We start from the raw sequence: 22,462 nt of genomic DNA on the forward strand, positions 1-22,462 counted from the left end.
AAAGCAACCAAACCCCCTCCCAGCCTTTGGGGCTCTGGGCACTAGAGTGTGTGGGGCTGGAGAAGACCTGGCCCTCCCTTCAGGGCAGCCCATCTTGAGGACATTTGAGTCCTTCCCTGGGGGGTCCTGCTGGGCTGCAGGCTGCCTTCCAGAAGGTCACAACTCACCCATGGCAACCTTGTGTTTTCCAAGTGCCCAACAGAGAAGACACGACGGGGCTGAGGCCAAGGAAATGCTGCTGGAGGCTGTCTGCGGGCAGCTGGAATGAGCCCTCTGTGTCCCTGGCTGGGAAGGGAGAGATGAGATCCTCCTCAGGTACGATGAGATGGGAGCAGGGGTTTGGAGATGTGCACTTGGAAACTGGATTCCTCTGCTCTCAGCAGTATCCTGAGTATTTCTTTTGGGGGAACACCGCAGTGTGATAGTCCTGCAGCTCAGAAAGCTGCCAGCACAAGGCAGCTGAGACCAGGGCTGATGGACTGACCGGCTGTCCTCCCTCTGCACTAAGGGACAGTCCCTTTGCCTGTCAAGACCCACAAGGTTTCACTTGGAGTGCAGCAGGAATGCCAAAGATTTCTGCCTTAAAAACACTCCTCAGGTGTGGTGGGACAACTAGAACAGAAGAAACAAACCAAAATCCCCTCAGCTCTGCTCTGCCCTCAGGTGAATTGGGAGCAACAATGCGGAAATCACCTTGATATCAAAAGTGGATTTAACCTGAGATCACCCATGTTCCTATTTACCTGTAACTGTAGGGCAGGATTGACAGGGCAATTGTACCTGAATTGTAGGGCACATCTTCCTGGAAAGGCGAGAGGCAGTCTTGGAGGATTCTATGAGAAACTGAATAGATTTTGCTCAGATAAATCTGTCCCAACTTATTGATGCATTTTCCTCCTTGGACAGGCTCCCATGGCCAGGGGAAGAAAATGTCCAACAGCAGCTCCATCACAGAGTTCCTCCTCCTGGCATTCGCAGAGATGCAGGAGTTGCAGCTCTTGCACTTCTGGCTCTTGCTGGGCATCTACCTGGCTGCCCTCCTGGGCAATGCCTCATCATCACCGCCGTAGCCTGCGACCACCACCTCCACACCCCATGTACTTCTTCCTCCTCAACCTCTCCCTCCTCGACCTGGGCTCCATCTCCACCACTCTCCCCAAAGCCATGGCCAATTCCCTCTGGGACACCACGGCCATCTCCTACCAAGGGTGCTGGCCCAGCTCTCTTTCTTTTTTTTTTTATTGTCAGCTGAGTATTTTCTTCTCACCGTCATGGCCTATGACCGCTATGTTGCCATCTGCCAACCCCTGCACTACGGGACCCTCCTGGGCAGCAGAGCTTGTGTCCACATGGCAGCAGCTGCCTGGGGCAGTGGCTTTCTCTATGCTGTGCTGCACACTGCCAATACATTTTCCCTACCTCTCTGCAAGGGCAATGCCCTGCACCAGTTCTTCTGTGAAATCCCCCACATCCTCAAGCTCGCCTGCTCACTCTCCTATATGAGGAAAGCTGGGTTTCTTCTGGTTAGTGCCTGTTTACATTTGGGTGTTTTGTTTTCATTGTGCTGTCCTATGTGCAGATCTTCAGGGCCGTGCTGAGGATCCCCTCTGAGCAGGGACGGCACAAAGCCTTTTCCACGTGCGTCCCTCACCTGGCCGTGGTCTCCCTTGTTGTCAGCACTGCCATCTTTGCCCACCTGAAGCCCCCCTCCATCTCCTCCCCATGCTGGATCTGGTGGTGACTGTTCTGTATTCGGTGGTGCCTCCAGCAGTGAACCCCCTCATCTACAGCATGAGGAACCAGGAGCTCAAGGATGCCCTACGGAAACTGGCCGAATGGACGCTGTTTCACCGACAATAACCTGCCTCCCCTGCTCTGCGCATTTCCCTGAGGCCAAGAGCCTGCTTTTTTCCCTTGTCATAATCCTATTATAGATAATGTTCTGGGCTTCTACTACTTGTCTTGAGGTTTGATCCAGCTGTTTCTGACCCTTGTACAACACTGGATCAGATGTGGCCTGTCCAATAGCAGCTCTGCAATAAAAGGGCATCTCCCACGTGCAGTGCCTGAAGGCTGAGCTCTTCCTCCAAAGGTGCTGCCAATAAAATGTCCACGGAACTGGTCTTTTAAAGAGTTTTGTCTCCTTGTGTTCTCCCTGTGATTGGGGTTAAGCTCACGGTACCATGGGTTCCATTGAACTGAACGTTGTGGTTTTAAAGGTTCTCTTTGTGGTGTCCAGTGGCAGTGGAGATGGGGCATGGGCTCCCAATTCCCTCCTCAGGCTGCTTCACGTATGACAGGACTGATGGCACATACAAAAATGAATGTGGAGGGATGGGGAGAGGACGGGGACTTGCCATGTGCCTTGGGCTGGGAGGGAATAAAGACTCAGAAGGTGAAACACCCTCCAAGGTGATGTCCCCCAAAAGTAAAGCACTGAATCAAGGTATGCCCAAAGAAGGACTCTGAAGTGGCATGGGAGTGAGCGGGGACGCAGCAGGCAGAGGGAAGGGAGAGTGGAGAGATGCGGGAGCTGCGTGAGGAGGCCCAGGGCTGTGGTGGTGCCCTGGGGAGTGGGGCTGATGGGGGCAGAGAAGAGGTGAAATGCAGTGGGGGTTGAGGCTCAGCTACAAAATGTCAGCAGGAGAGCCTGGGAGTGAGTGGCCTCTGTTTGCTTGTGTCGTTGTTGCAAGCAGCAGCCGTGGGGCTGATGGGCAGGCTGAGAGCCTTCCCTGCCCCCCAGGACCTGCTGTGCCCTTCAGAGGGGCTGGGGCTGTGGGGGGAGCGCGCAGAGCTCTGCAGCACCCTGGGGTGGGCAGTGTGGTGGGGCCAGGGCAGAGTGGGCTGCTGGGCTTGGCTGGGCTGGGCAGAATGCAGGGGAGGTGGGGAGAGCTGGGGAGGGGCTGGGCTGGGCAGGAAAGTGTCTGGCAGAGGAAAACACCCGTGGAGAACTCAGCTGTGTGAGCATGCAAAGTGAGGGCAGGGTGCTCACAGTGCAGAGCCAGGCCTCATGGTGAAGGAAGCAAGGCACCAAAGGGGCAGAAGAGAGGGGCCCGGTCTGTGCCGTCTTCCCTGGACACCCCAGGGAAGCTGTCCCAGGCAATTTTCCCTGACCACCCCACACACCGGCCATTTCCAGCTCTGGCCATACACCCCAGCCCTGAGGAGGGACCTTTGCTGCATGGACACCCCTGTTCTCCTCTGGGGCTCTGTGATACCCAGCTCCACTGCCATTAGTAATGAAAAGAAAACCAGTTTCCTACTGACACTCATTACAAACCAAGTCCCAGAGCTCTTGCCACTGCTGGTCTCTCAGCCAAGCCCGTTCTCAGACACCTCCAGCTAGATCAGGTGCTCACGGCCGTGTCGTGACATGTATCGAAAATCTGCATTGTTTGAGCTCCCACCAAGTGGCCTGGGTCCTTGCTCCGGTGTGGGGCTCTGAGGGATTTCTCAAAAACTCAGCTCTCTCAGCCTCCCCTTGGCCGTAATGTGCTCCAGGCCCCAACCATCCTTCTGGCCTCTGCAGGACTCGCGCCACTCTGTCGGGCCTCCTTGTGCTGGGGAGCCCAGATTGCATGCAGCAGGCCTGATGCGCTCCTGTGCTGGGGTAACTTTGAGCAGCAGCCACCCAGCCACCCAGCTGCTCCCTCACTCTCCCTCCTCAAAACGACAGCACAAAGGGAGAAAAAAATAGAGAAAAGCTTATGGGTCAAGGTAAAGAAAAGGAGAGCACTTACCCCTTACTGTCATTGTCATCACTTACCAATTACTGGGCAAAGAAGAGTTGACTTGGGGAAGATCAATTTAATTCATTGCCAATTAAAAAAAGCTGTGGATTGTGCAGAAACTCTAACAAAAATATTAAAGACCATTCCCCATGCCACTCCTTTCTCCCAGGCTCAGATTACTCCTTCATTCCCAGCACTTCTACTCACCCAACCCCAAGACAAGCAGGGGGAGGGATGGGGAATGGGGGTTACAGTCAGCACAGAACATCTCTGCCGCTCCTTCCTCACACTTTTCCCCTGCTCCAGCTTGGTTTTCTCCACGGGATCCCACCATATTTGCGGCCAAGGCTATGTGGTGTTCATGTCTTTCTGTCTTACTTTTCTCCTTTATACTCACAGAATGATGGAACTGTTGAGATTGGAAGGGACCTCTGGAGATCATCTAGTTGAAGGCCTCAGCTGAGGCAGGGTCAGCTAGAGCAGCTTGCTCAGCACCTTGGCTAGCTGGGTTTCGACTGTCTCCATGGAGGGACACTGCACAACCTCTCTGGGCAACCTGTTCCAGTGATTGACAACCCTCACAGTCAAACAGTGTTTTCTTGGGCTCAGATGGAATTTTATAGACATGACTAAGATCTCTCCAAGCCTTTTCTTCTCCACACTGAACAGTCCCACATCTCTCAGCCTTTCCTCTTAGGAAAGATGCTCCAGTCCCTTAAACCAGCTTTGGGGCCCTTTGCTGCACTTGCTTTAGGAGGTCAACAAGTTGGCTGTACTGGGCAGCCCAGCACTGGACACAGCACTCCAGATGGGGCCTCAGCAGTGCCGAGCAGAGGGGAAGGGCCACCTCCCTCCATCTGCCACCAGTGCTTTTCCTAACGCAGCCCAGGAGGCTGTTGGCCTTTGCCGCAGGGCTGCATTGATGGCCCATGCTCAGCTGCTTGTCCTCGCTGCAGGAGGACCCCAAGGTCCTTCTCTGCAGAGCTGCTCTCTAGCCGGTCGGCCTCCAGCATGATGGCCACAGGGTGGCTGGATCAGAGGCTGTCCTCCCGCACGGACTTTCTCAGCAGCACCTTGTCCTTCTTGGACAGCAGCTTCCCCTCTGTCACAGGGCCCCACACAGCGCTGCAGAGTCACCTGGACAGCAAAGCCCTCTCCTGCCGGGGCTGCACAGCCCAGGCCTGTTGCTCTCGGGCCTTGGGGACTGCAGCTTTTGCTCTCCTTGTGGCAACCTCCTTCCTCATTCTCTTGCCACCTGCCATCCCCTCCAGCATGCCTCTGCTGGGAAGCAAAGCCTTGCCACCCAGGGGTCGAGTCCGTGGGTACCAGGTTTCCACGTGACAAGTCTGCCCTTGGCCCTGCTGCCCTATCTGAGGTGCTGCAGCCCAAATGTGCACCAAAGCCCACAACCGGGGGCACAGACAGCAGGAGCCTCGTGCGCCATCACAGAGCTGGGACATCAGGGGAAGGAGAGCTGAGGCAGGGAAGGACAGCTCCCATGGCTTTTGTGGTGGATGGAGATACAGCGCCTTTAGGAGAGACCGACGGGAAGGTGAGAAGTGGGGGATGCCCTGTGTGATTTCAGGGCAGCTCAGATAAATGGAAGTTCTCTGTGGGACAGGCAACAGGTGAGGTGGGAGCTTTTGTGGGGGTCAACTTCGAAATGGGCCATCCACTCTGATGCTCACCTGGACCTGGTACTCCCAAACGAGGAAGAGCTGGTCAGGGATGTGAAGACCAGTGTCAGCCTTGGTGGTAGGGACTATGAAATTGTGGTCTCCCAGATTCCCTGGGAAATGGGGAAGGAGAGTAGCAGAGCACAGACCCTGGACATGAGGGCATGAGAACTTGGCCTGTTGAGGGCACTGGCAGGTGGGATCCCATGGGGGCAGTGTCAGGGCCCTGACACCATCCATAGGCCTTCATGGCCCTGACCAGCATCACCTGCGGCCTCCACTCACCCCTCTGTCCATGGGCCCAGCAGACCATTGAAGCCAGGCCTCAGTTTCAGCCCCACCTTGGTCTCTGCTGGAGCTCTCCTGCTCTCCAGACACAGCCAGAGACACAGCCTTGCCTGCCCATGGACTTTGTGGATTCAGCCTTGCACACTCACTTCCCACCTTGGTTCTTTCTTGGGGGTCCACTGCAATGACACTGTGGCCCTGCCAAGTGCCAGACCCCAGCTCATTCACAGAGCCCTAAGGGCCTTTCTGCTGCCTTTCCTCCTGTCCCTTGCTCAGGGTTGGGAGGAGAGAAAGGAAGAGCAGGTGAGGTTTGTGGGTGCCAATGATTGAGCTGGGGGAGCAGAGCCATCACATCCAAAATGATCTAAAGGCTATGCTAGTTCTAAAGTGTTCTCTTCAGCTCCTTTCTTGGAGGCCTTACATCTCCCACAGGAACCTGCAAATGCTGAGATCCCTCCATCCTTTGCTCTTTCAGCAATTCAGTTGAGAGTACCCAAGGCAGAGGCTTTCTTTCAATTCTGTTTGCACCCTAAAGCACCCCATGCTCTGCAGCTATGCCAGGAAACTTGCAGAAGGAAGGCACTCCTCTGGACAAGGAGGTGGATGTTCCCAGGAATCTCAGGAGGCATGGCATACTGTCAGCTGTGTTGATGGAGCTGGTCAAATGCCTCATCTCCATGTCTGTAATGGTGGCCTAGGTGCCTGCTTCACGTGTAAGCTCTCTCTCTGGATGCTGGCATGTACTGAGCAACCTGGTCTGACCTCAGAGCTTGCCCTGCTTGGAGCTGGGCGTTGCACTACCAACCTCCTTAGCTGCCTTCCACCCTGAATTCTCCTATGAGCATATGATGCAGAGACCCTCACCTCCACCTTCATCTTTTCTCAGAGGGCACGTGGTGAAGGCACAGGCTCTTGGAAGGGTTGGTGGGAAAGAGTCTTCTGGGGGTCTCTAGTCCAGCCTCCAGGCTGGCTGTGGCTGTGGAGCTCAAACCTGAAGAGCTCCAAAGGTGGAGATCACAGCAACGCTCCTCCTAGTCCATTTTCTTTTTCTTGAGGCTCAGCCTGAAGCTCCCAAGAGGCAGTTTGTGGCTGTTGCCTCTGTCATATCATTGGCCACTGCAGAAGAGAGCTTGGCTCCATCATCTCTCCACGTAGGTGTAGGCTCTTATGAGGTTGCCCCGTGCCTCCACTTCAGCAGGCTAGAGAGGCCCAGTTCCCTCAGACTCTCCTCACAGCTCCTGCTTTAGGCTCCTCACTCCATCTTGGCAGGCCTCCTCCGCACCCTCTCCAGTCTCTCCATTTTCCTTTTGAAAGGCAAAGCCCACTGGCTCATATGGCAGCCATCAGGACTCGCAGGCCCTTCTCCTCAGGGCACTCCTTAGCTGCTATGCTCACTGCCTGTGCTGCTGCCTGGAGTTCTTCTGCAGCTTTTCCTTCTCAACCTTCCGGTTTCTGTTGGCCAAATCCCCAGGGGGGTCAAGGTCCCTCTGCACTGAACCTCCAGCAGGCAGGCATTCAAAGTACATGTGCTGATGTCCCTCCTGAGGCATGATGCCTCTAACAAGACCAGAACTTAAGCAGCGACAGGACACTACAGATAAGAAAAGAGTAGTAGTGTCATGGAGTTGCTAATCAAGGTAGAAAGCACTGAGATAACCATCTCAGAAACAAGAAAGGAGGGTGCAAAGTGAGGAAATGCAGCGCCAGTGGGGAAATGGTGAAAAGGGGTTGACTTTTTGCAAGGGAGTGGATAAGGTTGGTTAAAGAGTAGGACTGGAGAGGTGGGGAAAGAGTGAAGAGGGAGTGAATGGGGAAGCAAAGGAAATGATCAGGGCTGTTTGGGGATACCTGTCAAGTAGCCCTGCATCTGAGCCACACAGCCTGGAGCAGCACAAGAAAGCTGCCGCTGCTCTGATTATACTAACATCTGACTGACTTCCACGGTCGCAGAAAACCTGGGACCTTTCCTTACTGTCACCACTGCCTTACTGAGGCATGATTTACTGTGGTAAGTCCATGCTGCCTGCTTTTGGACACATTCTTCTCTTTTAGGGCCCAGAAATGTCCCTCAAGAGGCCTCTCATTGATGGCCCACTCCTCACCAAAGCGAGCTTGTACAGCCTGTGGTTCCCTGGGTTGCACTTTTGGCCCTTTCAAAGATGGGTGCAGCATTGGCATGTCCTCACTCACAAGAGACCTCTACTAATCCCAATTCAAAAGGGATATTCCAAAGAAATAATCAACGTTCCCCTGTAACTTCAGTACCAGCATTTTGCCTGTTCTACGGTGTATTTATTTTGTCTGATCTTTCATATACTTACACCTGTCCTGATACAATGACCATTTCTGAAGTCATCTTGTCAGATGCAGACGGCCAAGGCAAAGGCCCTTTCCGTTATTCTCCACTTTTCTCCTCCCCTTACTCTTTGTTCATTCACATCCCTCTCACCTATGCTGCTGCTTGGAGGTTCCGGGAGTAAAAGCTGGCCTCTCTTTCAGTAGTCTAATTCTCTCTGTAGCCAACTTTTTAGTTATGTTTCTATCCAGCTTTTTGTATCTACCCATCTAAAACATTTCTGACAAGATTATCCTTTGTAAAAAGGCAACCTCACTAGAGGCAGCTTGTACTGAGCCTATGGTTACAGAGTGTGTTTGATTGTTTATGAAAAGTGATCATGCTTTACTTTTCTTGTCTTACAAATAGGAAAAAATCTTCTGTGCCTGTGTGCAGCCAGTTCTCTAAGGAGAGCAGGCGGGAGATGGTGCAAAGGAGCTGTAACATCCAGCTGCAGACTTCAGTGGAGAAGTCTGATGCAAGGAAGAGTGATGCAAGTCCCAGGTGGCCAATGTCAGAACTGGTGAGGCTGGGGAGGTGAGGAGCAAAGTTCTCCATACAGTGTCAGACCTCAAGGGACTGCTTTTCCTACCTGCCCAGACCTCCTGAGGAGACACTCTGCATCAATATTAATCAGAGAAAGCTTCTATCACCTCTTCTTTAAACTGAAAAGTAATTAAAAATATACTTTAAAAAAACCTCATTCTTATTAGGTGCACTTAGAAATCTTCTTCATTCTCTACAGTATGAAATGACTCCAATTAGCTGTACAGGGCTTGAAGACTTGAAGAAAATTAGGAAGAGAAATAGTTCATTAGGCTTTCTGTATTTTAATGAGCCCCATGATGTGTTTGGTGCTGAATCCATGAACCTCAGACACTGGGAGGAGATTGAACAAACCTCTCAAGAAGTCCAAGTCAGAAGCAAAACCCAAAGTACCTTGAAGCACTGATTGGCCCCACTGAGGGCCTTTACTGACAAAGCCTCCCCAGGGACTCGTTAGAGCAGAGAATTGGAGGCTGTGATTGCAGGTAGGCAAAGGCACTGTGCAGGTGGCTGTAATGCTGAGAAAACCCTTGCTTTGCTTTATGAAGCAGAAAGGTCAAGCCTGATCTCCAGCCCATGGGAAGGGAGGTCCTGTCCCTCACGCGTGGCTCAGGGCTCTTCCTGGGACCGTGGGATGTGGGGTGTGCAAGGCCGAGCGAAGGTCAACAATGGCACAACAACTTCCAGCTTCGCCATGGGGCTGCGAGGAGGTATCGAGGCGCCAGTGCCATGAGGACAACATGTCTTCTCAGAGACCTCAGTGGCAGAGACAACTGCCAGAGCCATGGGGACAGAGACCCTGGTTCTGTTGGTGCCTTCCAGCATTGCCAGCACCTCTTGCCATCTCCACCGCAGGCTGTTCTACACTGTCCTACACCTGCCCCTCTTTCCCTGCAGGCTCTAGGCACCCATCTCGCTTCCCCGCCTTGCTCTCACCTCACCATTTCCGTACGTTCACTGGTGTATCTCCACCCTCACTGACTGTTCCTTCAAACACAAAGCCATGGGCTGATCCACACTCCTTCTGGGTGACCTCTTGCACCACAGCAGTACCCTTCGAGTGACATTTCTTCCTCCTGATAGCCAGTCTCCACCTTCCAAGTTGCACTTTGTCATATTTTTTACTCTCGCTCACTTTTTCCACTACCAAGGAAAGCTCGACCATCTCAGAAAGGACCCTTCAAGCAGGCAGCCCAACCCGTTAGCCTTCTTGTGGCCTTTCACCTGACCAGAGAGAAGTAACCTCACCATGATCTTCTAAACCACATGACTGCTGCTGGCCTTTCAGCTTCTCATATAGACGCGACCAAGCCATGTGCCTGCGGCTGTCCCATCATGTACTCAGGCGGAATGGACATGACAGCCCCTATCCAAGCCCTCTTTCTGGACAGGGCCTATGGGGTACTTGGGCAGAGGTTAACGCAAGTGTGAAGAGAGCCCTGAACATCATTGTGTCCGACTTTCCTGCTCAAGGCAGGGTGAACTAGATGAGGTTGTTCAAGGCCTCCGCCCAGCTTTGCATCATCCACAAAGGAGCTGAAAGCATACTCCGTCACATCATAGAGGGGGATAATAAAGATGGTCAACAGTGTTGGCCCAAGTGCACGTCACTGAGGGATGCCGCTAGTAACTGGCTGCACGGAGGACTTTGTACCACTGATGACATTTGGGCTTGATCATCCAGCCAACTTCCCACCCACCATAACGTCCACTTCTTCAGCCCAGATAGCACCAACCTGGCTAGAAGGACACCACGGAGACCATGTCAAAGGCCTTGCAAAATCCCTGTACACAACATGCCCCTCTTTCCCCTCTCCATTTTGGTTCAGCAATCCCTTTCTTGTCCTTCAAGTGCCTGGAGGCGGCTGCAGGAGGACATGTCCCATCACCTTCCCAGGGGCGGAGGTAGGATGACCAGCCTGTAATTCTCCCAATTCTCGTTCCTGTCCTTCTTGAAGATGACTTTGACGTCTGCCTTTCCATGGACCCCACAACCTCTCTCATTGCTCTGGCACTTTTGAGGGCACAGTCCAGAATCACAGGCAAGGGTGACGTAGCAAACAGGAGCACCTGCAATGAGCCTGTCCAAGGCAGCTGAGCTGAATCTCACTGGGAGGGTGGGGGTTGCTCCTGGAGTCACACACAGCAGTGTCAGGGCTCTGTCAGGTGTCCACAGCTGAGCTGGCCTCAGGCACTCCTGATGCACACAGATGTGTTCAGAGACACGAGCCCTTCCCTTGCACACGCACAGGCAGTGCATTGCAGGAGTCACCCTGTCTCTCTGGCCTCCTCTTGCCACTCCCAGAGGCTGGGAGGCACCTCAGCCCTGCTGTGTGTCGCCCTGCTCTGCACTCATCTGAGATGCCCCAAGGCAAGAGAAATGGACACAGGGACCTCCGTTCAAGGAAGCACATCCCAGTGCTGCATTCAGGTGGTTTCCCATGGGATGTTATTCCCAACATGAAGTGACCTCAGGATGATGCCTGTCTCTCAGGCCTTCAGGGAAGCCCTAGGAATAGCTGGTGGCATTTGTGCTCGCTCAGACTCATCTCACCTCACGCGCATGATGTGCATGCTTACATCTCATCCATACAGTGCCAACATGGACTTCTGAGCTACTCATTTGGTGTCCCTCCGTGGAGGGTCAAAGAACCTCTCTGAAAAGGGATGAGAGGCCAGTGCTGGAAATGGTGGTTGTGAGGGGCTAGTCCATGATGATTGCCTGGGGCAGCTTCCCCAGGGTGTCCAGTGAACGCGGGCACAGACCACACCCTGCTCTGCTGGTCTTTCAGGTCTCTCACAGGAGGCCTGGCTGTGCGAGGACACTGCTGCATGCCCCAACCCTGCACACTCACACTGTTTAGCTGTACACTGGTGTCTTCTCTGTGGGCCACTTTCTTGGGCATGTTTGTGAGAGCAACTTTGGAAGAAGACCTAAGCCTTCAGGCACTGCCCTCAGGAGATCCCCTTTCATGATGCAACTGCTCTTACCGAGGCCAGCTCTGTCACAGAAGTGCCCATTGCCTGTCCCTGCCTGCGGTCACAGGACTGCCACACAGCAGGACTATGACCAAGGTGCCAGAGCAATCAGGCCTTACACCAAACCCAAGGGATCAGAAAGAGTGTGGAAGTGAAAAGAGAACAGCTGTGGAAGACCAAGTGCTCCCTGGCAGTGCTGCCATGCCGGGACACTCTTCCCCTCCACCTCTGCACACAGTGACTGTCCCTGCAGCTCCAAAAAGGTCTTGGAGGAACGATCTTAGAAAAGAAAAAGTCGCTGCAGGGCCTTTATTTTGTTTCAGCACACAGACAGCACAGCTCCTCATTTACACAGCCACTTGGTCAGAAAAGAAAAGCAGAGAGTGAATTAGAAAGGGCATGAAAACATTATCACAAGTAAAACACCACCACCACCACCAAAAACTACAGATGACCAGCTGGGCCTGTAACGAGTTACATTATAACTGCTCTGCAGAAGAAGATGGGCAGTTGATTGCTTTAGAATAACATCCAGTCATCAGTTTCCATAGGGCGTCCTTGAGCTCCTTGTTCCTCAGGCTGTAGATGAGGGGTTCACTGCTGGAGGCACCACCGAATACAGAACTGACACCACCAGATCCAGCAATGGGGAGGACGTGGAGGGGGCTTCAGGTAGGCAAAGATGGCAGTGCTGACAACAGGGAGACACAGCCAGGTGAGGGAGGCATGTGGAAAAGGCTTTGTGCCGTCCTTGCTCAGAGGGGATCCTCAGCACGCCCTGAAGATCTGCACATAGGACAGCACAATGAAAACAAAACATCCAAATGCTAAACAGGCACTAACCACAAGAAGCCCAACTTCCCTGAGGTAGGATTTGAGCAGGCGAGCTTGAGGATGTGGGGGATTTCACAGAAGAACTGGTGCAGGACATTGCCTTGGCAGAGAGGTAGGGAAAATGTATTGGCAGTGTGCAGCACAGAATGAGAAAGCCACTGCCCCAGGCAGCTGCTGCCATGTGGACACAAGCTCTGCTGCCCAGGAGGGTCCCGTAGTGCAGGGGTTGGCAGATGGCAACATAGCGGTCATAGGCCATGATGGTGAGAAGAAAATACTCTGCTGATATCAAGAAGAGGAAAAAAAAAGCTGGGCAGCACATCCTGTGTAGGAGATGGCCCTGGTGTCCCAGAGGGAATTGGCCATGGCTTTGGGGAGAATGGTGGAGATGGAGCCCAGGTCGAGGAGGGAGAGGTTGAGGAGGAAGAAGTACATGGGAGTGTGGAGGTGGTGGTCGCAGGCTACGGTGCTGATGATGAGGCCGTTGCCCAGGAGGGCAGCCAGGTAGATGCCCAGCAAGAGCCAGAAGTGCAAGAGCTGCAGCTTCCGTGTGTCTGCAGATGCCAGGAGGAGGAACTCAGTGATGGAGCTGCCGTTGGACATTACTTCACTGTGGGCATGGGGGACTGTTGGAAGAGGAGAAAACATTGACACATTAGGGCAGACTTCCTTGAGGCAGTCCTATGCTGGTTCCCAAAAAATCCCCTCAGAATTACTTCTCTTTCTTTGGGGCAACTTCGTTCAGCTCTTGTTTGTGAGCTCAGGTTTGTGCTGCTGAGGGAAGGCACTTTCTGTGAAGGGGCAGAAGTCAACATCTTTCGCATTGCTCTCAGCCTGAACACTGCAGAGTCCTGAGGGACAAATGGGCTCCCTGTGCCCTAATGCACAGTCAGGAGAGCTGCTCTGCCCACGACTGACCTGCTGGTCACCACACAGGTGCCCTGTGCTTATTACACCTCTCTCCGTTGCAGGATGACCTCACTAACAAAGTACTTGAAGAAGAAACTGGACTTTAGTGAGCTCCGAGGAGTCCAGTTTCAAAGTCCCTTTCTCCAAACTCTTCTCTCTTTCCCCAGGCAGCTGAGCAGAGAGTGATGCAGAGGGGTGGCCTGGCTCTCTGCTGCCTGGAGCTGTCCCTGCAGGAGCTGTTTCTCTGTCCCCAGGTCTCCTCCCTCTCAGTGCTCACAGAGCCCATCCCACCCGCTCTGTGCTCAGCTCGGCCCTGCAGACCCCTCCTGGCAGCAGGGCACTGCCCACGGCCACCTCCCTCTTAGCAGGTCCTAAGCACTAGGGCAGATCAGCACTGATGCTGCAAGCAAAGGTGATGCTGGTGCTGCCTGTAGGCAGAGGAGTGGGGGAAGGCACTTGAGGAGGCTTCTGGCAGATGTGCTGATCCCTCCGTGTAACAGTTAGGAGTCTCAGTGACTTATTCAACCTGACATCTCCTTTCCCCTTTCCCTTAGAAGAAAGCTGAGATCACAGACCCTGGAAAGGTCTTCATCTTCAAGGTAGCCCCTGCCTTGACCTTCCTCTTAAAATGCTGCCTCTGCCAATGTTGTGGGGTGATCTGGAGCTGTGAGCAGCCCTGACCCATGCAGCACCCTCTCGACAGCAGAAGGACCCTGCCCTGACAGGGGTCACTCCTTCCACCCACAGCTTCTCCCACAGCGCTGTGGGAGCTCCCCGGGCAGGCTGAGTGCTGACCCTGGCAGGCGGCAGAGTGCCTGCCCAGCACACAGCCCCCTGGGGTGCAGGGACCCTGCTCGGAAGGACAGCCCTGGGCACCCCTGCCTGCACACCCACCTTCACACCCCTGCAGCCGTCCCTGGAAGAAGGCAGCCATCATGCCCTGTCCTTCTGATGGTGCAGCAGGGAAGCCGTGCTCTGGAGCACATCCTCCTCCTCTACACCAGAGAGAGATCCCACAGGCTATGGACTGTGCCAGCTTTAGGAGATCCCTCCACGAACTGCAGCTGCACTGCCCTTCATGCAGAGACTTACCGTGTCAAGGGCTGTGAAGATTTCTCCTCTTTTGAGCTCTCAGCATCCTCCCATTCCAGACTGCCTTTAACCTCTCTCTTTCTTGCACGTCTCCCCTCGGTGCCTGCAGGCAGTGCCCTCAGCCCTGCTGCGCTTTGCAGAGGAGCTGCTCCTGGGCAGAGCTGTCTCTTGGCAGCACTGCCCGCTTGCCATGAGCTCCCTCCATCCCAGGAGCCCAGCACAGCTCAGCAGCACAGGATCAGCTCAAGGTGGCATTTTAATGACCCCTCTGGTGGGTTTGGTGTCGACTCCATGAACCTCAGACAGTGAGAAGAAATTGAAGAAACCTCTCCAGAAGTCAAAGTCAGATGCAAACTCCAAAGTTTCAAGGAGTGTTAATGGGTCCCACTGGGGACCATTACTAACAAAGCTTCCCTGGGGTCTGGTTAGAACACAGAACTGGAGGCACAGATGACAGGTAGACAAAGGCAATGTAAAGGTGGAAGAGATTCTGAGGAAACCTGGATGTGTTCCATTAAGCCAAAGGGCCAAGGCGTGAGCCCAAACCCTGGGAAGGGAGATCCTGTCCCTCACACATTGCTCAGGGCTCTTCCTGGGGCAGTGTAACGTGGGGACGCGCAATGTCAATGGCAAGACTACGGTCCAACACCTCCCAGGCTCTCGGGTGGGGAAGGGGAGGCAGTCAGACCCTCGTGTTGTAAGGATAAGCTGCTTCCTCATAGGCATCAGTGGCAGAGACAACAGCCATAGCCAAGGGGAGAAAGAGCTCATCTCTGTTGGGGGCTTTTCCAGCTTTCTTCAGACCTTTATGATCTCCACGATAGCCTGTCCTACATAGGTGTGGACCCCGAGGGGAATTTGCCTTTTATGGCAGAGAGCAGCAGGAACATGTGGAGCTCTGCCTGGGGAGGACGACGAGTCAGCTGAGAGCTGAACGCTCATGGTCAACACTGTGGTGGGTGGATGTGGAAGCCCAGAGAAGGGGGAAGCTGGCTGCCTTCCAGCCTCAAGGCTTCTGTGATTCTGTGCTGGAGAGAGCCATCTCAGTGTGTGTGTGTGTGTGCTTGTCTGTGCAGGGATGAACTGGCAGGATGAGGGGATCCCAGGGCCAGCTCCTGGATAGATGGAGGTTCTAAGAGCAGCTCCTGGGAGGAACCATACTGTATCTGTGTCTACATAGTGTTATGAACATTTCCCTCCCTAACTAGTATGCAAACCACTCTTTCTAGTATGAAAGTGTATAAATTTCTTAATATATATGTATTTCGCATTCTACACTGCTAGTCATGCTTGAGGAAGCAAACTAAAGGACACCAGATCATCACAAGGACCAGAAGGACAGCATAGCCCTTGAAACAAAGCTTTGGCTTCTCAGTATCTTTGAGCTTTCCATGAAGATAAAAGCTACCCCTGGAAAACCAAGATAATGCCAGCAGCCCAGCCCCTCTAACACATCTTTCAAACCCTCCCAATGTTGGCTGATATCTTAGACAGGTAATTATAGCAAGACCGACTCCAGGGATGTTCTGGATCAATAGACACGCAATAAGACTGCTGATGGATGATGGTGCTGCAGAAGCAGTTGCTTTGTGAAGTTTTACTATGATTAGCAACGGTAGTGTGAGTGTTAATTAGTGATTAGTCAAATTCTGTTGTACCTGAATGCTTGAAGAGTGTATGAACCCTCTGTATTAACCACATTCAGGGTGCCCCAATTGGTCTGGAACACCCCAGGCACTTGACTAAATATTTACTCTTGTAATTCTACGCTTTCTGTCCGAGCCTCAGTCCTCGGTCGGCACGGGCCAGTTGTGAATTTCCCTAACAGTTTGGCGACCCAGGTGGGACACAGCCGACTCACCTGATCCAACCTCTCACTACCACCAGGACCCTGAGGATCTCCACTGCGGGCTTGTGAGTGAGTTCCCCTCAAGATACTTGGGCACAGGGACAGTGAAGCATGGATCTTGCTTGGCAGTAAGGAGGTGATGGTTTGTATAATGGGAGGCAGACAAAGTATGGTGACGAGGTCACCGGTAGGTGAATTGCTGCAGCCCTGGAAATCCATTGATGGGATGGCCGGGTCATCAAAAGCCCAAGCCCTGTGTCAGGAAATTTGGCCAGAAGTGACCGCCTTTGATGATGCGTCCCAAACGTGGCCACGGCCTGGTTCTGTTGATGACATTAGGCTGAGCTCATTTATCCCAGCAATTGAAGGATTGGTTCCCATCACAGGTGGACTCTTGGGGTATCTGGGATAATTACTGGACTGTTGGTATATCAGATATTAAAAAAAAACCCAAACAACCAAAACATTCCCTCCAGAGCAGAGAAAAAGTAAAGATCTCTGAATGAATGGGAAAAAGAAGAGCTCTTCCATTCTGGAATTTACAATATATCAGAGAGAAGTTTCCCCTCTGGGTTGGAAATTGAATAAAACCTTCAGCCGAATGGGAAAATCAGGAATGTTCCCCATTCAGCTCCACCTGCCCATCCTACTGCTCTTTTTTCTGCTTTTCCTCTGGTTCTGCTCCAGCTAGTGCTACTGCTTCTGCTTTGCTAGCACGTCTCTGAGAAGAAATTCCAGGGCCAGGACGGGAACCTGGCCAGCTTTCTGTGGGAACAGGCCTGCCTGCCATTTGCACCACTGATTTGGTTTTGGGGAAACAACAAATGCCCAGACTGCGGGATGATCCAGAGAAGCTGCTGCAAACCACGCACAGCATCTTCTGGTTTGTGACTCTACGTGGGCCGATGTGCAGCAACTGTTTGAGACTGTTTTTTCTGCAGAATGAAAAACTGAAAAATCTGAGAGACAAAACTGCAGATGGGCCAGGGAAGCACAGGCAGAAACCCATGGCCAGGCAATGACCCAGGACGGGACCCAACTTACCAGTGAACAGAGGTATGCTGCAAAGAGAGAGAAGGGGATTGTTAGAGTCATTAGAAAGAGTGTAATTGGGTTAAGGTCCAAGAATGTCAGCAAGGAAACACCAAGACCTCTCTGAATGTTACGCCCAATTGGTTAAACAAAGAAGACTGTTTGGAGGGGTCGACATTGAGAAGGTGGAAAATCGATCTTTAATGGTATCTTTCTTTTGTAGATCAGTCAGCCCAGAGATTAAGAAATATTTTTCTAAACATGTGCAGGGATAGCAGGGCAAAGGATTGGATGAAATAGTCAGCATTGCTATGTTTGTGTTGAATGGAAGAGATGAAAGACAGCTGAAGCAAAAAAAAAAAAGAAAAAACAGGAACAGAAAGCTAGTTGGCAGCAGCATTAAACAGGCAATCCTGGACTAAAGGGACAGGGACATGGAGGTTTTCTGAGGTAAGGTCAGAGGAGGAAATTGGAGGAGCAATGGACCTCGAGGAACCAGAGACAGTTGTAATTATTGTGGACAGTAAGGCCATGGGAAACAGGAGTGCCCAGTGTGACCAAAGGGCCTCCCAACAGCACCTCTCAATCCTCTGCTGCAGTCTTGCCCTGCTCTCTGCACCAGGGGCAGCTCATTTCACCCAGGACTGACAGCTACCAGCGACCTACGGTGCAGACACTACAGGAGCCTCTGAATAGGAAATATTTTCCCCTTCTTCTTATGAGAATCTGGTCTCAAACCTTTTGACTGATGAACATAATTCCTCCTGTCTAACAGGTACAGGGGCAACAGTTTCGACTGAAATCAGTATACCTATTCATCCGGAGTCTCAATACCTTTTTGCATTTCCCTGGGAAAGATCCAACTAACATGGACAAGGCTCCTTCAGGGCTTTCCTGCATCCTCCACTAGTTTTCTAAAGTTTTGTTAGAAGATTTGCAGGATGCTGTCTTTAAAGAAATGGATCCCTTTTTGATACAATCTGTTACTGCTTTATTGGTAGCAAGGAATCTTACAGAGCTGACACCGCACCTTACTGTTGGCCTTTGCTGAGAAGGGCCATGGGGCTTCTCCACATAAGATACACTTTTGTAAGAGAAGTGTAAAACACCTGGGATTACATTCTCCAACAAGGGGAGTGTCGTTTACCTGAGCACCGTAGTCAAGCCATTCAAAATCTTCCCAAGCAGTTACTAAAAACAAATGCGAGCCTTCTCAGGAGCTGTAGCATTCTGCCGCTGCTGCAGAGCTGCTTCTGGGGAAATGGCAAATCCACTGATACAGACTACTGCTCATAGTGCTGGAGAACCCATCCACTGAACAACAGACAGGTAAAGGCATCTGAGCTTTTGAGGCACGCATTAGTGACTGCACCTGCTCTGGGATTGCCAGACTACAGGGAAGCCATTTACCTTGTTTTGTACAGGAAGCAATGTAACTATCCCAGCCAACACCAGTACAGTCTGGCAGCTCAAGGACCCTTTGCTTGTGTCCCTAGGACAGCTGCCGCAGCACTCCTAGTTGAACAGAGTGAAAACGTGCTGCTTGGATCCCCTCTAGTGCTACAAGTACCACATGGACTTGAAAATGCTGCTGTCACCCACCACTGTCACCACAGCGAATACATCGCTATGAGCTGATTCTCTTAATGGCGGAACCATAAGAATGAAGTGATGTCATACACTGAACCTCTTACTCTACTCCCTTCCACCTGGGGAAGAAACTCCACATCACGATTGTGTGGTAACAACCGTGAAGCCCAAAAGACTCAAAAATATTTACAGAAGTGCCCTTTCCAGATCCGGATTTGACCTCTGTGTAGACGGGTCCCCATATTATCTAAACAGTGACCAGGTTACAGGTTATTCAGTAACTCCTGAAAATAAAGTGGTGGAGCCTTTGCCACTCAGTCCAAAGCTGAGTGAACAAGCAGCAGAATGGATTGCATTAACAAAGACTTGCCAGCTGTCCAAAGACAAGACTTGTTAAATACACTGAGTTCAATATGCCTTTAGAGTGTGCCACGCCACTGGGGGCAGTTGTGGAAGGGGCGTGGGTTTACAACTTCTCGTGGGAGTACTGAACCGTTAAAAACTAGACAGTTGCCACAAAAACTAGCTGTCATTCATCAGTCAGCCAATACTGGTGAAAGGACAAAAGAAGAAACAGGAAAAGATCTATCGGATGTTGCAGCTAAAGCCACAGCACGACAGCCGTACAAAACACCAGGCTTACAAGCAGTCCCGCGGTCTGACCTGGTGTTATCTGCTCCTGAAAAGATCTGTTTGACTGTTCCTGCTGAAGAAATTGACTCTTGGAGAAGGTATGAAGCAACCAAAGACTCCCAGGGAAGAGACTCCAGAGAGAGGGACGGAAAACCTTCCTGTTTTACCTGAGCAACACCGGATTCCCATAGCAAAAACGCATCACCATCCAGGGCATTTGGGGACTGCTGCACTAGCCCAGACAGTGCTGAAGAACTGGTTCGTGCCAGGAATTTATGCCACAGCCAAATAGGTAACTGCCTCTTGCACGCACTACCTTTAGCCTTAATGCATATTTAGCAAGACCTCAAAAACAACAAAGCTGTCTCCCTGTGAAACACTATCACAATCAGGCCTGGGCACAGCTACTACAGCCAGTACCTCTAGAAGGAACTTTGCTTCAATCGAAGGATTGGAACACATTCCGGGTGCTCCAATTTTGCTGGGACACCACATGCGCATGAATAAATATTTGCCGCTGTAATTCTTTACTTTGCCTCCTAGCCTCTCTCCTCGGTCGCCATGGGCCAGTTGCGAATGTTTGTGACAGTCAGCACTGTTCAGCAGTAACTAAAACATAGATGTGTTATCAATGCTGTTGTTATGACAAATCCAAAACATAGCACCATACAAAATGAATGAAGATACACATCCAGATACCAGTACAGATGCAGATACAGGTACAATTAGACATGCAGGTGCCCATCGGGATCCCATTACAGACACCAATACCAATATAGGCAGAGACACCAACACTGATACCATGAGAGATACCACTGCAGAGTCCATTGCAGATGAAGATGCCGTTGTAGATGCCATGGCAGTTGCAGACATTACACACATACAAGTTCAGATGCAATTACGGGTGGAGATGCCACTCCAGATACCCTGCATATGTCGTTGTGGATGTAGAAAAATTGGAGGTGCAGATAGCATTGCAGATACCCTGGCAGGCAGAGATAGCGTTGCTGATACAGACGCCATTTCAGAGGAAGGTGTCTTTGCAGATGCCAGTGCAGATGCAGATGTAATTTAAGATGTAATTCATAGAATCATAGAATCATAGAGTATCTAAAGTTGGAAGGGACTCATAAGGGTCATTGAGTCCAATTCCCTGCCCCTTGCAGGACTACCTAAAACTAAACCATATGACTAAGAGCATCATCCAGATGCTCCTTGAACTCTGACAGGCTTGGTGCTGTGACCACTTCCCCGGGGAGCCTGTTCCAGTGACTGAGCACCCTCTCAGTGAAGAACCTTTTTCTAATGTCCACTCTGAACTTCCCTGATGCAGCTTCATTCCATTCCCTTGTGTCCTATTGCTGGTCAGCAGACAGAGGAGACCAGCACCTCCCCCTCCGCTGCCCGCCTTGAGAAAGGTGGAGACTGTGATGAGGTCACCCCTCAGCCTTCTCTTCTCCAAGCTGAAAAACCAAGTGACCTCAGCCGCTCCTCAGAAGTCTTGCCCTCGATGCCTTTCCCTGTCTTGTCACCCTTCTCTGGGCACACTCTAAGAGTTTGATGTCCTCCTTATATTGAGGCGCCCCAACTGCACACATTACTCGAGGTGGGCCACACCAGTCCAAAGCAGAGTGGGACAATCACCTCCCTCGACCAGCTCGCTATGCTGTGCTTGATGCACCCAGGATACAGCTGGCCCTTTTGGCTGCCAGGGCACACTGCTGACTCCTGTTCAACTTGCCATCAACCCAAAACCCAAATCTCTTTCCACGGGGCTGCTCTCCAGCCTTCGTCCCCCACTTGGTATGTATAACCAGACTACCCATCCCAGGTGGAGAATCCAACATTTGCTTGTTCAATTTCATACGGTTGGTGATTGCCCAGCTCTCCAGTCTATGATATCTCTCTGCAAGGCCTCTCTACCCTCAAGGGACTCCACAGCTCCTCCTGCTTTAGTATCATCAGCAAACTGACTTAATGGACATTTGATTCCTGTGTCCAGATCATTTCTAAAAGCATTAAAGAGCACTGGCCCTAAAATGGAGCCCTGGGAACTCCGCTGGTGACTGGCTGCCAGCCCGATGTAACCCATTTACTATAACCCTTTGACCTGACCTCTCAGCCAATTGCTCACCAACGTATGATGGACTTGTCTAGCTGTGTGCTGGACCGTTTCTCCAGAAGGATAGTGGAGAGACAGGATCAAAAGCTTTGCTAAAATCCAAACCCACCACATCTACTGGCTTCCCTTGGTCAACTAGATGGGTGACCTTGTCATGAAGGGAATTCAGTTGGTAAGCAGGACTTTCCCCTCGTGAACCCATGCTGGCTATGACGAATGCCTGTGTCCCCATCTGGGCTCCCAGTGACAAGAGAGACATGGAGCAACTGGAGAGAGTCCAGCAAAGGGCCACAAAGGCATCTCTCATATGGATAGCTTGAGAGAACTAGGACTGTTCCGCCTGGGCAAGAGAAGGAACTTTGTGGCTGTTCCTACTCCAGTGTGGGTCTGTCCAGAGGCCACAGTCTTCAGAGGTATACCTGCTCTGGTGGGGGTGACTCCGTCCCAGTCCCTACAGGGGTGTACATGTTCTGGCGTGGGCTTACCAAAAGGCAACCACCCTCTCAGGTAAGAGATGTACCTCCAGTGTCAACTCCAAGCATAGGTCACCGTCCTTTTGAATCAGTTCACACTGGAGTTTTAGCAAGTTCCTCGCTGCCCCCAAGACCACTCCTCACGGGAGCAGAGTGGCAAGAAGAGCCAGTGAGGTGAGCTGCCTGCGGGACTTCCTACTTACAAACAAGGAAGAACTGCTCAGAGATGGAACAGCCAGGGATGAGAAAGCAGAGTGTAGGATCCTGAGAAAGGGAACAGGCCAAGAGCAGGACTGAGGAGAGCAGGCTTTGGCCTGCTGGGCGACCTGCTTGGCAGAATCCCATGGGACACGGCCCTGCAGACAGGAAGGTG

General features: G+C 52.0%; 1 pseudogene; it reads left to right on the forward strand.

Moving 5' to 3' along the window:
* Positions 1-1,307: 1,307 nt before the first annotated feature.
* Positions 1,308-20,103, forward strand: LOC127028267 (olfactory receptor 14J1-like; annotated as a pseudogene).
* Positions 20,104-22,462: the final 2,359 nt, after the last annotated feature.

Source organism: Gymnogyps californianus, unplaced genomic scaffold (assembly GCF_018139145.2).
Source record: "Gymnogyps californianus isolate 813 unplaced genomic scaffold, ASM1813914v2 HiC_scaffold_31, whole genome shotgun sequence".
Taxonomy (NCBI): Eukaryota; Metazoa; Chordata; class Aves; order Accipitriformes; family Cathartidae; genus Gymnogyps; species Gymnogyps californianus.